General features: G+C 42.0%; 1 protein-coding gene across 1 annotated transcript in view; it reads left to right on the forward strand.

Annotated features, from left to right (window-relative positions):
• The first annotated feature begins 225 nt into the window (after positions 1–225).
• ppp1r16b (protein phosphatase 1, regulatory subunit 16B) overlaps positions 226–14,851 on the forward strand; it is a 63,981-nt gene continuing 49,355 nt past the window's right edge. Inside the window, exon 1 of the mRNA XM_061688280.1 lies at positions 226–361. The gene's annotated coding sequence lies outside the window, so the exon portion shown is untranslated. The remainder of the gene's footprint in view (positions 362–14,851) is intronic.

Genomic DNA, 14,851 nt, shown 5'->3' on the forward strand with positions numbered 1-14,851 from the left:
CTTGCAGCATCTAGGGCGTTATAGAAAGAGTGCAAATATCGGCGGATAGGTGCGTTTTTCCACCGAATGTCCAGCCCTAACTGGAAGTAGTCATTTTTCTGCTCAACTGGTGGTGGGGGCTGGGGGCTCCTCCTCGGTGCCCCTCACACTCCGCCTGCATCCTCCTCCTCCTCTTAGCCCCGCCCTCCAGAAGAACAACTACTCGCACACACACATTGACTTTTCTTGAACACGCGCACGCACGCACGCACGCACGCCATAGCGAATCTCCACCATAACGGGACAAGTTTCAACCACCGGGATAACCGAGCAACTCTCGGCGCTGCTCTCCCCGCATTGGAGCGCCTGTCCCCGGGCAGAGGTGAGTGACGACGAGCCGGACGTGCTGGCCAAGTCCCCGAGAAGGGATTTCCTTTTCGAGGAGGGGGGGGACGACGACGACTCTTTTCTATTCTCATAATTCGTCCTGTTTTCGGGGCAGTTTTGGCTAGTTAGCTGACTTTGACAGGCTTCCGCAGGGGCAACGAGCGCTTGGATGAACGTGGTCGGCGTCTCGGCTGCGGTAAACCGGGGTGGGGAGGGGGATGGAGGGGGGGCTGTTCGGAGATTAGCGGGGCAGGCTTCGACATCCCCCCCCCCCCGGTGGAGATGTTGCTGTTACACCGCTGTTACGATGCAGATGGAGATCCCGACTTTGTGCTGCTTCTGGGACAAACACAACTACTACTACTGCATCTTAGCACTTTTTGAACTTTGTAAAAATGTGCCCAAGTTCATTGTTTTGGGCCTTGTTACTGTCTCTAATTTAAGCCTTTGAACTCCAGTTTCATCCCACATCCAACGAATTTGCAAGTTTGGTTGATTGAAGACTAAATTGTCCATAGGTGGGAAATTGAGTGTGAAGCGGTTGTCTGTCTGTAGCTGAGATTCAAGACTAAATTGTCCATGCATGTGCGTGTGAGTGCAAATGGTAGTTTGTCTGTACAGTACGTGAGCTGCAATTGACTGGTGACCAATCCAGACTGGACCCCACTTCTCTCACCAAAACTCAGCTGGTACTGAACACTCTAATTTGGCCTTTGGTGTGAGTGTGAATGGTTGTTTGTCTATATGTGCCCTGCGACTGACCGCTGATCAGTTCAGGGTGGAGCCTGCTTCTCTTGCCAAGTCAGCTGGACTTGAGGACCGCAATTGTGCATAGTTGGGAATGGTTTTTCGTCTGTACGGTACCTTGCAGTTGATTGATGACAAGTCCAGGATGGCCGTTTCTCTTGCCAAAAGTCAGCTGTGATGGGCTCCAGCTCACCCGCCAACCTACTGAGGACAGGCGCGATAGAAACTGGATGAATGTCATCTAAAATGTCTAAAGACGATATACGTACAATTTATTTCATGTTAATTTCTGGTATTTTGAAAAAAATTTTCCTTCGTTTTGCACGGTGCATAAGCTTAGTGCTGGCGTCGACTTACTGTGATTAAAAATAATCAATGATGCTGTTTGATGGACAATTTGTGGATAATTCACAAAGTGTTACTAACCATCCCTTAAAAGAAAGAACGTAAAATTGTATAAAACTGAGAAATCACATCAATTCCACCACCAAAATAGATGCTGAATACAATAAGGGATCAATCGATCCAGTGAATGAGAATTGCAAACACAAAATATACTCGACACATTAATATTCAAATCAAACATACAGGTACAGCCCAATAAATTATACTGTCAATTGAAAAAGACAAAAAAAAAAAAAAAGTGAAACTCATTCTCTAGATTTACTACACACAGAGTGAAATATTTCAAGATTTTATTTTTTAGAAATCTTTTTTTTTGTCTAGTTTACCAATAAAAACCTAAAATCACAAGAAATTTGAATATTACAAAAAACCATCAAAAATTATTTTTATATAGAAATTAGGTAGGCATCGGTCTTCTGAAAAGTATTTTTCTGCTTAATCTGTATGTTTCACTTTTTAAATTGAACTACTGAAATAAACCTCTCTGTGGTATTCTAATTTATTCAGATGCACCTGTAACATGTTTGTTATTATACTATATTATTATGTAGAGTCTTTATACTACAAAGTTTATTATGATACTTTTTAGCATTAGTGGGTTAAATATTTTTGGGGCTTTTTAAAAAAAAAGTCGTTGTCTATACCATTTCCTCTGAGGTTTTACTTGTTTTTAGAATTGCATGGCATGACAGGCAGGACTAAATGCTTTTACGGGTTTTGTATTATCACAAGCCATAGGTTACCCACACTTGATTATTTAAATTGTTAGCTCTGACTCGACTCATTGATTCGTGCGACTGGATGGACTTGCTAAAGTGACAATTGGAATGCTTACTGATTAACTACATACTGGTCATAACAATAACTGAGATTTAACATTGTGTCACAACGGTTTCATTTTGAGGTAGCTTTGCTTGCCGCTGTCGTTCTCGCCTTCATGTACTGTTGAACACACATGTACACACACACACACACACACACAGGCACTAATGGAAACATCATTGGCTGTGTTTGTCTCACTTTGTGATGGTGGGTGCTGCTGAAGCGGCGACAGTCTTTTAAATGTTTGATGTGCCGAACGGTCCCGAGCTCTTTCTGCTGCTGTTCCTCGCCAGCTGGTGTTACAGAGACGCTCTTGTCAACATGCATGCATATGTGTGTGTGTGTGTGTGTGTGCGCGCACGCGCTGTGTACAGCCCTGCTTGTCAACACTTTAGTTTTACCTTGGTATTGTTGTTTGGCTAACCATTTGTCTTTTTTTGTTTTTGTTTGTTTTTTTTTGCGGGGTACACACATGCCCATTTTTCAAATCTTAACTGATTTTTTTTTTCTAAATGTGAGAGACCCCACACGATTAGGAAAAACACTCATAGTGTGTGTACTCGATATGATTGACATAAGCACACCACACCCAACCTTATTTCCACTGACAATCGAGAGTCATTGCTAAATTACTCATGTACACATAATTTGGACAATAATCTGGTGATCATGAAGCCTGTATGTCCATATTTTTGTCCTGAACACCTTGTTGCTTTCAGCTCAGTTTGGATACACGCTTGCTTCATGTGTACTAATCTAGCAGGACTGTAAAATCTCATCTGAGCTCCTTCCTGTATGGTTGCACGTGTTTATCGAAGAATGCAAAAATGATTGACGCCAACTTTTTAATGAGTTCCATCAGTTCTGGCATTGAGAGACAAGCCATCTGCTTATGAAACGATGGCAAAAGTTAATCAGTAATAGCATCACAATCTGCTTGTTTTTTTTTTTTTGGGTTGATTTCATGCTTAACTGGTGACATTGTGAAAAGTCAGTACAGTCAATATCCACTTAGACTTCAACAGGCTTTCTGGTACTGCTGATACGTCACTAAATTGAACGGAAAATGGATTGAAGTGATGTTGTTTTGGTTTATAGTTTACATATTAACAGAGTTTTGGAGCTGGAAATTGCAAACATTTGATCACACGATTACTATTTTCATATAAAAATAGTTGTCTGAGAAAACAAGTATGTCACAACAATGAAGATAAAAGGTACATCAAAGTACATTTGATAATTGAATTTCTTATATACATCAAATTTAAAAAACACATACAGCATACGCTGACTTATAACTGACCTGAACCGCGGTTTGGCACATACTGAAACATTCTTAAAAAAAGACTTCAAGCAGTTTTTCCTCTCTTAAAGTTTACTGTCAAACATTTTTCTGCCGAGAGGCCTGAAATCAGGTCATTCGAATTTCTCAAGCGAAGATCTCCGCCTTCCTTTTCCGCTTCTGAGCCAGCGCTGTCAACATAGCAAATGCGTACTCTCAAGCATAGCTTCTACATGGAGACAACCAATCAGACGAAAGGGGGCGGTCTTGGCTAAATATGGACAAAGTGGATACAAAACCGGGTCAAACAGAAGTCGCTGTCAGAGGGGCCTTTTTTAATGGACACTCGTATGACAAAACCAATGCGTTTTTTTGTTTTTTTTTTAAATGAAACTGACACTTTCATACTAAGTCCATGTTAGAGAGTCACTCTATGGAGGTCTAAATACCCAAAATCCGGGACCTTTAATGTCAAGCGTTTCTGCTTTGAAATTGCAGTCCACCAGGTCCAAAACGGATCGCAAGAAACCATTTTTGTGTCAAGAAGTGTATATTGTTGTGTAACTCTTTCCGCAAGGTGGTTCTGAGTTTTGCTGTGTCCAACAAGACAGAAAAGAAGTTCAGTTCTCCATTCTGGCCATCGCTATCATCAATCATCATGAGCAACACATTGATGACCGGCAACTTCATGTTATTGGTTTGAGTCCAGGATCAGTTTATGTTGAGCAATGAAGGGCGTTCCGTTTTTTCCCCCCAGAAACACTGGAGAAAATATAGTTGTTTTTTTTTTTTTACCACTTATACAAGCATCATTTCATCTTGCATTTGAAAAGGTTAAAGCGTGTGGCTGTGCATCAGCAAAATGAGATTCCTCTGAGCCGTCCTCACCGCTCCGCTGCCTCCAGAAGTCCTTTTCTACCCTAACTCATGTTTAATTATTCTGCCGCTCTCTTATTAGGCTGTGTCCCATTAAATATTGATAGCCACAAAGCCGAAATCAAAGCAAAACATTGGCTTTGACTTCAACCTACAGTGTTAAATGTGGTCATTCTTCACAGTGAAGTCCCATCCTCACTTTTGCAAATCTGTTCCTTGACCTCCTGCCGATTAAGACGTCTTTGCTTAGCCATGTCCGACACCGGTTCGCTTGCTTACTGCGGAAGAAGCGATTACGCTAGATCAGTCTTCTGATCGCCAGGCTGTCTGCTAATCTACCGTCTTGATAGAGTGATGGGCGAATCCTAGGGGCAGCTATAGAGGCTACACAGAAGTCCTTGAACTCCTCCACCTCATTTCTTGGCTATTTGTGGACGCGGTTTCAGATAGTTCTGCACTTGTTCCGCTCATGTTGATTTAATTGTGTGTAGGTCGTAGTCCTTCTGGTGGGATCAAGGAAGAAATTGATGTGAGTTTTGGATTATTGGCCAGATGAAACCAATAAGTTGGTTTGAAATGATAGTCCGAGGTGGAATCGGAGGTATTTGGCTGCATAGGTACTTAGGTGATCAGCGGCCCTCCTGTGGTTCGGATGCACTGACCACTTGCTGAGTGGATAAAACCACCAGCATTGGCTTCAACACCCTGCTGTCCTAAAAGATGGTTGCTTACATCCACTACACAGTTAAGACCTTGCATCTTATATCCATGCACTTGAGTAGGTCTTCAGTTCATTTGTTGTACTTTTCAAATCAATTACACGAGAACTGCATGGAAAGAGCTCAGCCAATCACAGGCTGGAAGGCTCTGGCGAACAGGAAGTTATCTAAGGGTTTGTTCAGGAAAGTGTTTGACTGAGGGGGGCTGAGAGAGGGGGGCATTGTCAAAGTTTTTTCCTCACATTGTTGTGGAAAGCTCAGCAGACTCCTGTCTCTCTTCACTCGAAATTCTGATGGCCATGGCAACACAGTCGTTGAACTTTGAGGACAAAGTGTTGCCCAGGTAGTCAGTAGCACCTTTTTACACCGATTTATCTGCCTTTTTTCAGTGTTGCTGTTCTATATAAAACACCACAGGCATGGAATCATGGGGATCAAGTCGTTTCACTAACTGCACCTTGGGATAGTAACAGAGCCAGGACAACACCAGTTTTAAAATGGTAAATGCCGGCATGTCGGGATAGCGGTGCGTAGTTTGACACGCAACCTTACAGATTGGCATAATAGTTAAGAATTGATTGATCCTGTGAAATTGATGGTTGACTCGTTGCATCTTGAAGCAATTGTGGCAAAATAAAGGGTGGGTCACCAAGCAATTGAATTTACTTCTTGAATTATTAGTATCACCATCATTATGAATTTTTATTCTAAAGAGATGACACTAATGGGGATTTTCTCTTGTCGTATTTCTTATATTCTTGTCTTTTTTTTTTTTTTTTTCCCAGATGGCTGGTCACTTGACTGGTTGTTCGTTTGTTGACGCCACTGGGGTTTACTTTGAAATATGATTTACTTTATTTTCCCCATCTAATAAAGAACATGTATCATTTGTTTCAATAAATTTAATAGTAGGTACATGAATTTGTAATAGGAATATTGATTTTATTTCACCTTTCACCCATTCTATAACATGCATTACATGGTTGAAACTAACTAGTGTGCTGACTAATGAAGGGCAACATTCATTGTTGCCCTTCATTAGTCATCAGTGCTGACTAATGAAGGGCAACATGTCACATTTGCTTTGGGAAGTTGAGCTCCAGTATATCCAATCAGGCCTCTGCTATGGTACAACACCTCAGGGCAACTTTTTCTAATCAGTCTTTGTAATTTAAACAAATATATGATTTAATCAGTATATGTAATTTAAACAAATATATGATTTAAAAAAAGAACCAAACATTCAAAGATTTCATTTGTCAATTAATTGCGTGAGGAAATGTTCCTATAGTGTACAAAATCTGTTCAGTTGTGGTGAGAAAAAAATCCAACTATAATCCAATCCAACTCACAAATGAATGAATCAAGTCTGTCCAGAAGGAGCCGTAACTGCAGGTAGTCAACAGATGACATTGTTGATGCATTTTGTACATGTACAGTCGGGGGGGGGATGCCTGGTGGGATACAATTTGGTCGTCTGCGACCACGGATTTCCTTTATTTAACAAATACCAATTTGTGCTAAATTTGTGTCTATCAGTACAGTTTCACTCTGAACAAAAATATTTCTTCCTTTTTACACTGTTGTGACCAATAAGAGGGGAGGGGGATCTCACATGATTTGTTGTGATGCATTTTGATTTGCTTGTTTAGTTTTTTGTTTTGTTTCTTTACTCTCTGAACAAACCAAACCAAGGGGGAAATGGACCAAGTTAATCAATGCATCAAACTAATTTGTTTTAGTAAGTCACATTGGCAGCACGGTGGTGGTTAGCACATCTGTGTCACAGTTGTGAGGTTCAGGTTTCAAATCTTGGCTCCGGCTTTCCTGTGTGGAATTTGTCTATACATGCCCCGCAGTTAACTAGCAACCAGTCCTGGCTAGACCCCCAGTTCTATTACCAGCTAGGGTTGGGATTAAAGGCTTGAAATTGTCCATGGGAGCAATGTGAGTGTGAGTGGTTGTTTGTCTCTGTGTGACCTATGTGACTGACTGGCGACCAGTCCAGGGTGGACCCAGCTTGTCTCACTCAAATATCAGCTGGGATAGGCTCTGGTTAACCAGCGATGCCAATGAGGATAAGCCTGATAGAAAATGGATGGATGGATGTATTATATCACATTGTGGTTGGAAATGTACAGTTGTGTTTTGTAAACTGTTAGCAAATTAGCCCTTGCAGATTAGCTGGTTGACATAAGCATGATAAATGTATATATCTGTCTGAGGTCTTTGTGCATTTGATGCATGACCTTCATTTTCCTAAGATATTTGTTGTACGTGTTGGCTTTTATGCCAAATCCTGTCTACAGTTTTTTTTTTGAATGAGGGGTGGGCTGTTCTCGTTCCTATTTTAATTGTTGACATTCCTCTGAGTTACATGATTGTGTGGTCCCTGTCCACTAACGACATGGTTTGTCCTTGGTCACAATTAGTCACATTCGTGGAAAGTAATCTGTTGAGTGTGCACTTTATTCCATTTATTCTTATATCTGTGATTCCTCTTTCACTGATGCTTGTGCAGTATGAATGAGTATTTGTATTCGGTGGAAATAAGCTACTATTCGCAGGGGGAAATGAAGTTGTTATCTAATGTAGATTCGTACATATCCAATAAAAATGAATATACATATTGGATGGTCAGCGGCATGTTGAAGGTGAGAAGATGTTGCCTGAAACCTGTTGGGGATATTTTTCATGAACCTTTGCGCTTGTGTTGAGTCATTTTTAATGTCTGGTTGGCCTCTGCAAACATTGGCCTAAAAGGGATCACGTGGATCGTGTGCCTGGCGGTGCCTCGTCCAGGATAAGCTGCTCTCGAAGCGTACGTGTGTGTTTCACTGTTTTGTTCTTTTGTTAAGTTGGAGCATTTTATTGCATGTTTTTCCTCAAACACACACACACACACACACACACACACGCACACGCACACGCACACAGTTTGAACCATCTTATTTTCCCTTGTAGCATTATGGGGATTTGAAAATTTGATGTCTTTGAACCCAATTTATATCTGTTGAAATATTGATCAAACTTTTTAATGCCTCTTTTGAGGAGTCCTAAAATAATAATAATTAAAAATAGTCTTGATGTGACGCAGGCTCACCCCCACTCGGTGTGTTGACTGGCCACTACTACTGGCTACAGCATTTAGTTGAACGGACAGTCATTCCAAACTGCCCATGCAATTATAGTAAAATGTCATAGATTTTGCAGTCAATTTACTAGCTATTAACACCTTTGAGTCTGATGGCAAAAAAAAAGTCAATTTTTCCCCACACTAACAAATTGGTGGAAAGTAAAGGCTTGTATGACACAGCCTAAATACTAGACAGCAGTGCAGTACTGCACCTATGTCGTCGTAACAAGACAAGTCAAATGGCGGCTACGGTTTCAATCATTTCAGTCACCGCCGGACGACAGACTGTGTAAGTCTACGATTTTTCGTACATGAAAGGAAAGCAAAAGTCTTTGATTCATCTTTGAGTGAGATAGTCAGCTTGAGATTCATTAACAAACCTTGCCCTGTCATTTATTTCCTATTGAGTATGTTTTGTCCCAAGTTAGACAAGAAAACAATCAATACACTGTATCTCTGGGCACAGCGGTGATGACAATCTCTGCTCTGTAGTTGTCACTTATGCAAACTGTCATCATCATAAAACGTTCACTAAGTGTACAAGAAATGTTTTAAATTACATCTAAAATTCTTAACAGCCATACAAGTGTTAAAATAAGGGAACCACTGTAATAGTAATACAGTAATCACTACTTGCGGGGGAAAGGGGTCAAGCCCAGCCGTAAAGAGCAAAAAATGTCGCCCCCACAAAAAACGTTTAAATTGTCTATGTTAATACTTTAAACTGCTAATACACCACAAAGTATGATCCCCAAAACACTTTAATATCATTTCATACTAATCTTACATTAGCCTAAAAAATGCTTTGCACATGAATTGATTTGGAAAAAACGCACATGTACTGTGTATGTACATGCAACAAAGACCCTCCGAACCTCCAGTAACAACCCAGGCTATATAGTTCCTCCCCGACATGCAAACCATTTCAACATACTTCCTTGAAACCAATTCCTATTGGCTTTGGCGCTATCTTGTGGCATGTTAGAATTTTATATAAGCGCACTAACACTCATGTAGGTGAGCTTTTATGTGAATAACACAGGATAATTTCCCAAAGAATTAGAATTGTACATTAAAAAAACTGTTTCTTTTAGCACATGCCTAAGTTTATTGATGAATGTGGAAGGCATTCTAAACGTTGCAACTCACTAAACATTAAATGTCACACACAAAGTGAAAAAATTAATTTAACCGCCATGTCTGCGTTAGTTAGTTAGTTAGCTAGCTGCTGCTCCAGTTCTAAGAGGTGGCCTCACGTGACTCGACAAGGGATGATCAGGATTTTACTCGATTTCTGTGATCAACTATGTGGAAAATTAATCAGTTTTTGGATTGATGAATTTTGTAAATCATTTATAATGTTCTCAACTCCTGTTTCGATGCCGGCGTTATGTTAAGCCGACAAATCAGTTTCCATAGTGGAGGTATGTGTTGAACTCTGTCGACTGTGTGGAATGCATTGTTGATTATTCACGTCGGAAGCAATGGAGGCAAAAGGGAGTGCATCACTTGGCTCTAATCAGGAGAGGCACTGTTGAGTCAGTATCAGGTAGTTTACCGTTGGAAAAAGAACAAAAGCACAGCCTGTGAGTGTTGTTATACTGTCTGTTTACAGCTGTTAATGCAGCGTTTGTGTTCAAATAGCCGTTGCTGAAAGTCCATGGCGTTTTGCATTGTGTGTGAGCGTTAATATAGTGGAAGGCATGGTTGTGCTCCGCCTGTGTGGATTTTGCATGTTCTCCCTGTGCCTGCGTGGGTTTTCTCCGGGTCCTCCGGTATCCTCCCACATCCCAAAAACATGCATGGTAGGTTAATTGAAGACTCTAAATTGCCCGAAGGTGTGAATGGTTGTTTGCTTAAATGTGCCCTTGCGATTGGCTGGCGACCAGTTCAGGGTCTACGCCGCCTCTCACCTGAAGATAGCTGGGATGGGGCCTCGCACGCCCGAGACCCTAGCGAGGATAAGTGGTACAGAAAATGGATGGATGGAATTCTTTTTATTGTATGTTTAGTTTGACAGTAAACTTCAACTGGGAGTGACAAACAGCTTGAAGCATCTTTTTTGAAGAATTCTTTACATACTACCAAACTGCTGCTTGTTGTGAAGTGACAAGAGTTCACTGCCCTTACAGCGCTTAAATATTTTTTTTTCCTCGCAAGTCAAAGCAAAAACATTTTTGCCAGAGTGACGTATTGTATTTCAAAAAACTCTTAAGTTGGGTCACTCGTATCTGAAGGCACCACTGTATTGAGCGGAATAATGCTACCTCGAGGAGATGTGTCTGCAATTGCATCCCTACTGTAGCTCATCTTCCCATAGTTGACGCCATGTTCTTCTTACGGTTACAAACTCGTTGAGACGCCATTGCTTCAAGACAGTGAATCAGTTATCATTTCCTCAAAATTGACAGAATTTGGATTGGGGATAATTCCCGTGAGGATTTAGGCCGAATTCCAAATCTGTCAGGGAGTTTCCAGTATTTCCAATACAGTAGGTGACCTTATAAGAGTGGTTGATGCAGTGCTCACTTGCTGTCCCTCTCTCTAATTCTCCTTACTTGTTTTGTAATTGGTGTTCTGTTGGTGTAACAGTGTCCTCCTTAAAGTACTGCTATCGACCACAAATGAAGTCTGTGGCAGTTTTGAGGTTGCTGGATAAACGGCCCCCAGTGCATCGGGTGGACTGATGCCAGCATGACTGACGAAGAATCTTCTATTAAAGAATAGCCCACTATTCTATGAACACGGGTTGTGTGTGGCTTACATGTTCACTGTTTGTGCAGTCTGTTCTATGGTAATTATGTTGCCCTGGAAAAAAAACCTCCAGAGTGAATTCACCCATGCAGAGCACAAGCTGTACTGTAAGGGGGGAGAAAACTATTTTCATGGAACGCTCTCTTATCCTTTTGAGTTTTTATAGCGTTGTATGATAAGAAATCACATCATGTCCATTTTTTCCCCCTCCATCTGCCTTTGCACACTGTTAAGCGGGCCAGTGCGGCAGCCTCAGTGCACGCTCGTCTGGCCCGGGCATCAGATTAGAAGTGGCACTTTCTGCAGGCTGGCTGAGTCTCAGTCTTGTTTACCCCGGTCAGGTCATCATTAGGCAGTGAAATGACTCAACAGTGCGAGAAAAGGATCCAGACAGGGACAGAGGAGAAAGTGAAACAAAAAAATAAAGAAATTATTTTTGGAATGAATTAAGCAGTAAAGGGAATTCCCCAAAGCTCACGCAGTGAAGTGCAGTAGGAAGTAACTTGGATGTGAGGGTGTTTCCCCCCGAAATATAAATACAACTGCAGATTTTTACAGCTCGTGTTGTCCGTGTGGAGCAGATGGAACAATAACCCCAGCCCAGGTCAGGACAGCAGGCTTTCTTAACACAGAAAAGCTGCAAGCCAGCCACAGGCTTTTTGTTCAGAAAAAAACCCCAAAACGAGTCAGGCGATGCTTATCCTTTTGAAGATTGAGTTTGTAGAAAGAGGATCAGTTGGGTGTATTCTCCGGGAAGGCTGTAAAGCGCTGGGATATCGCTGCAAACCTGCACATAGCTGATGAAATGATCAGAAATGAAGATGGCAAACCAATTAATAATGCACAACCCAACAGTGACAGCCTTGGTTGTTTTGATGGTTAACTAATTGTAAGCCCAGTGAAGCACTACATAGGAGTTGCTCGAGTCCTCCGTATCTCATTAGTGTAGACTCTGTCAAAGCAAACTTCCTTTTGATAATGGATCATAGTTGATGATAATAGATGGCTTTAGGGCAGTGTTTCTCAAACTTTTTTTTTAAAATGAAAGAACACTTAAAGGGGACATATTATGCAAAATTGCCTTTTTGATGGATTGCATAGAAATAGTGGGGTCTCTGGAGAGACTGCCCACTCATCAAGTGTGTAATTACACAACCAAGTCAATCTTTTGTGATCTCCTTACTCCCAAAATGTGTCTGTGAGCGAGCCTTTCTGTACTTCCGCCTCACTGTTATGTAACAGTGGTTGTCATTTACATAATAACCGTCCCCACACAGAGTTCCCCTGCCCATGACTTGGCAGCTAGACTGAATCAAGATCCAGAGCCACATTCAAGCAACTAAACTATGTGAAACACTAATTCATTAATAAGGACGATCATGCAGAAGTACCCACATCCCCCTCCTCAGGTGCGACGCCCCTGCTATCATGCCCAAGGTAAGCAGAGCTGCATTGAGTTTGGTTGATACACATATTAGTATTTGTGGCTGTCCCCTAAAATGGGCTAATTTCAGCAAGACAAGAAACAGAGTTTGTAAAGACATACTGTATTATTAAAACACCTGTAAAACAGTGCCCAGTTTTCTTACATTCTATCATGCTAACCGTGACGGGCTGTCGGTGGACAGGGACCATAGAGTCGAAGAAAGGTCCCCTTTCCAGGCCCGGCTCCAGAGTCGGCGTCAGCGTGGGTGGGCATATACTGCGGTTCAATAAATGTTTGAATTTTTGAAAATGTTAGTTTTCTGTCAACTAATGCACTAATCCATCTTTAATCAAAAACAAGTAAAAGAGCCGATTCTATGTGGTGGGTATTGTGGTTAAATTAAACACATGGCTTAGTTTGAGAAGAGTTGTATATCGTGAGTGTGTGTTGCCAGGAAATACATATGTTTCCTGTCCCACTATGGACAGCCTCTACGTTTGGATACACGCTATTATGTACTGTCAGGTTTAGTTGTGTGCACCCCATTTTACTTGCACCGTGACTTGCACACTTTCAAAATCTTTCTGGGCATCCAAGGCAATTGCAACCCGTCACTTTTGCCCATCCCGCCCCCCCTTGTTGTCTCAGCACCATCCCCGGTCGATCTACGTTCCTACCCTCACCTATGGTCACGAGCTGTGGGTCGTGACCGAAACAACAAGATCGCGGATACAAGCGGCCAAAATGAGTTTCCTCCGCAGAGTGTCCGGGCTCTCCCTTGGAGATAGGGTGAGCAGCTTGGTCATCCGGGTGGATCTCAGAGTAGAGTCGCTGCTCCTCCACATCGAGAGGAGCCAGATGAGGTGGCTGGGGCATCTGATTCGGATGCCTCCCGGACGCCTCCCTGGTGCGGTTTTCCAGGCATGTCCCACCGGTAGGAGACCCCGTGGGCGACCCAGGACACGCTGGAGAGACTACGTCTTTCGGCTGGCCTCGCCTTGGGATCCCCCCGGAAGAGCTGGAGGAAGTGGCTGGGGAGAGGGAAGTCTGGGCGTCCCTGCTAAAGCTACTGCCCCCGCGACCCGACCTCAGATAACCGGTAGAAAATGGATGGATGGATGGATGGAAGTTTGAGCATTATTGTTAAGAATTTGGTTGTGTGGAATTGCTGTTTGTTCATTTTGTTGTGATGCAATATGGGCAAAATGAAGGGCACTACTTGGCACTGTTGATTCAGTCCTAACTTGTGTCCTCTGTCTAAAGAAATCCAACATGATGTCATCTTCACCTTACATTCATGCGATGGCACAACTCCTCTGGGCACCATTTATGTTCTCAACCCTGGCATTGAAAAAGCAGTTCAGAACAATCAAAGACAGATTCTCTCATATCTATAAAGTGATTTGTGGATCAAAGAAATTATGTAGTTATGATCTAAGATGTTCAAGCCATCTGGTTCCATAGCTCTGCTGCAGCAGCTTTGAAAAAGCGTGATAGAATTTCTAGTTCGTATGAAGCTAATGTGGAAATAAAATATTTACAAGTCAAGACTAAGGCACCGGTGCTACCAACAAATCATGAAAGTATAAGGAATAATGACAATTCAGGCCACAGATGTAATAATAATACACAAGTCAATGTGACATTCTGCTCAAGAGTAATGCTGTAAAAGATGTGTGCTTTGAGAGTTTGTGTAGAAATAAACAAACAAGAAGTGTACAAAATGTCCAGTGAGAGAGTGTTTAAATGCTTTACTTTGCTTACTGCTTGGTAGTCAGGGGCGAGGACCTGCTGTTGACACTGTGGTGGCCTTGCACACGAGAATAAAAAAGGTCCACGTGTAACATTTGTTAGACTCTCTTGTCAAAACCTGACATGGGACTGCACGTTTTTTCCATGGTGGACCTATTTTTCCATGTTAAATATTCACCTAGGCACAGCATGGTGAGGGTCATTAAGTGACATCAATTTCCCAGCGAAGGTTTGGTACGTTACGTGACCAAACCTAAAAGCACACACAGTTTTCCGGGTTTGGTCACATGGAGTACACAACGTTAGTGGGGGTAGTTGTGACGTTAATTCGGTCACCAGCTGTGAGCAGAAATGACCCAAAATGAAATTTGTGAGGCGCGCCCTGAGATTGCTGGAGATTGATGAATTATTCCGTTTAATTCCACCAACGCATTAACCAGAATACTGTGTTTTGGTTAGTGGTGGCACATAAAACATATTCTTCCCTATTTTTTTTTTTTTTTTTACCAGGGAACAACTGTAAATCCCTCACTTTATAAATAGTCGCTATTGTTCACACAAATAGT

Source organism: Phycodurus eques, chromosome 10, assembly GCF_024500275.1.
Source record: "Phycodurus eques isolate BA_2022a chromosome 10, UOR_Pequ_1.1, whole genome shotgun sequence".
Lineage (NCBI taxonomy): Eukaryota > Metazoa > Chordata > Actinopteri > Syngnathiformes > Syngnathidae > Phycodurus > Phycodurus eques.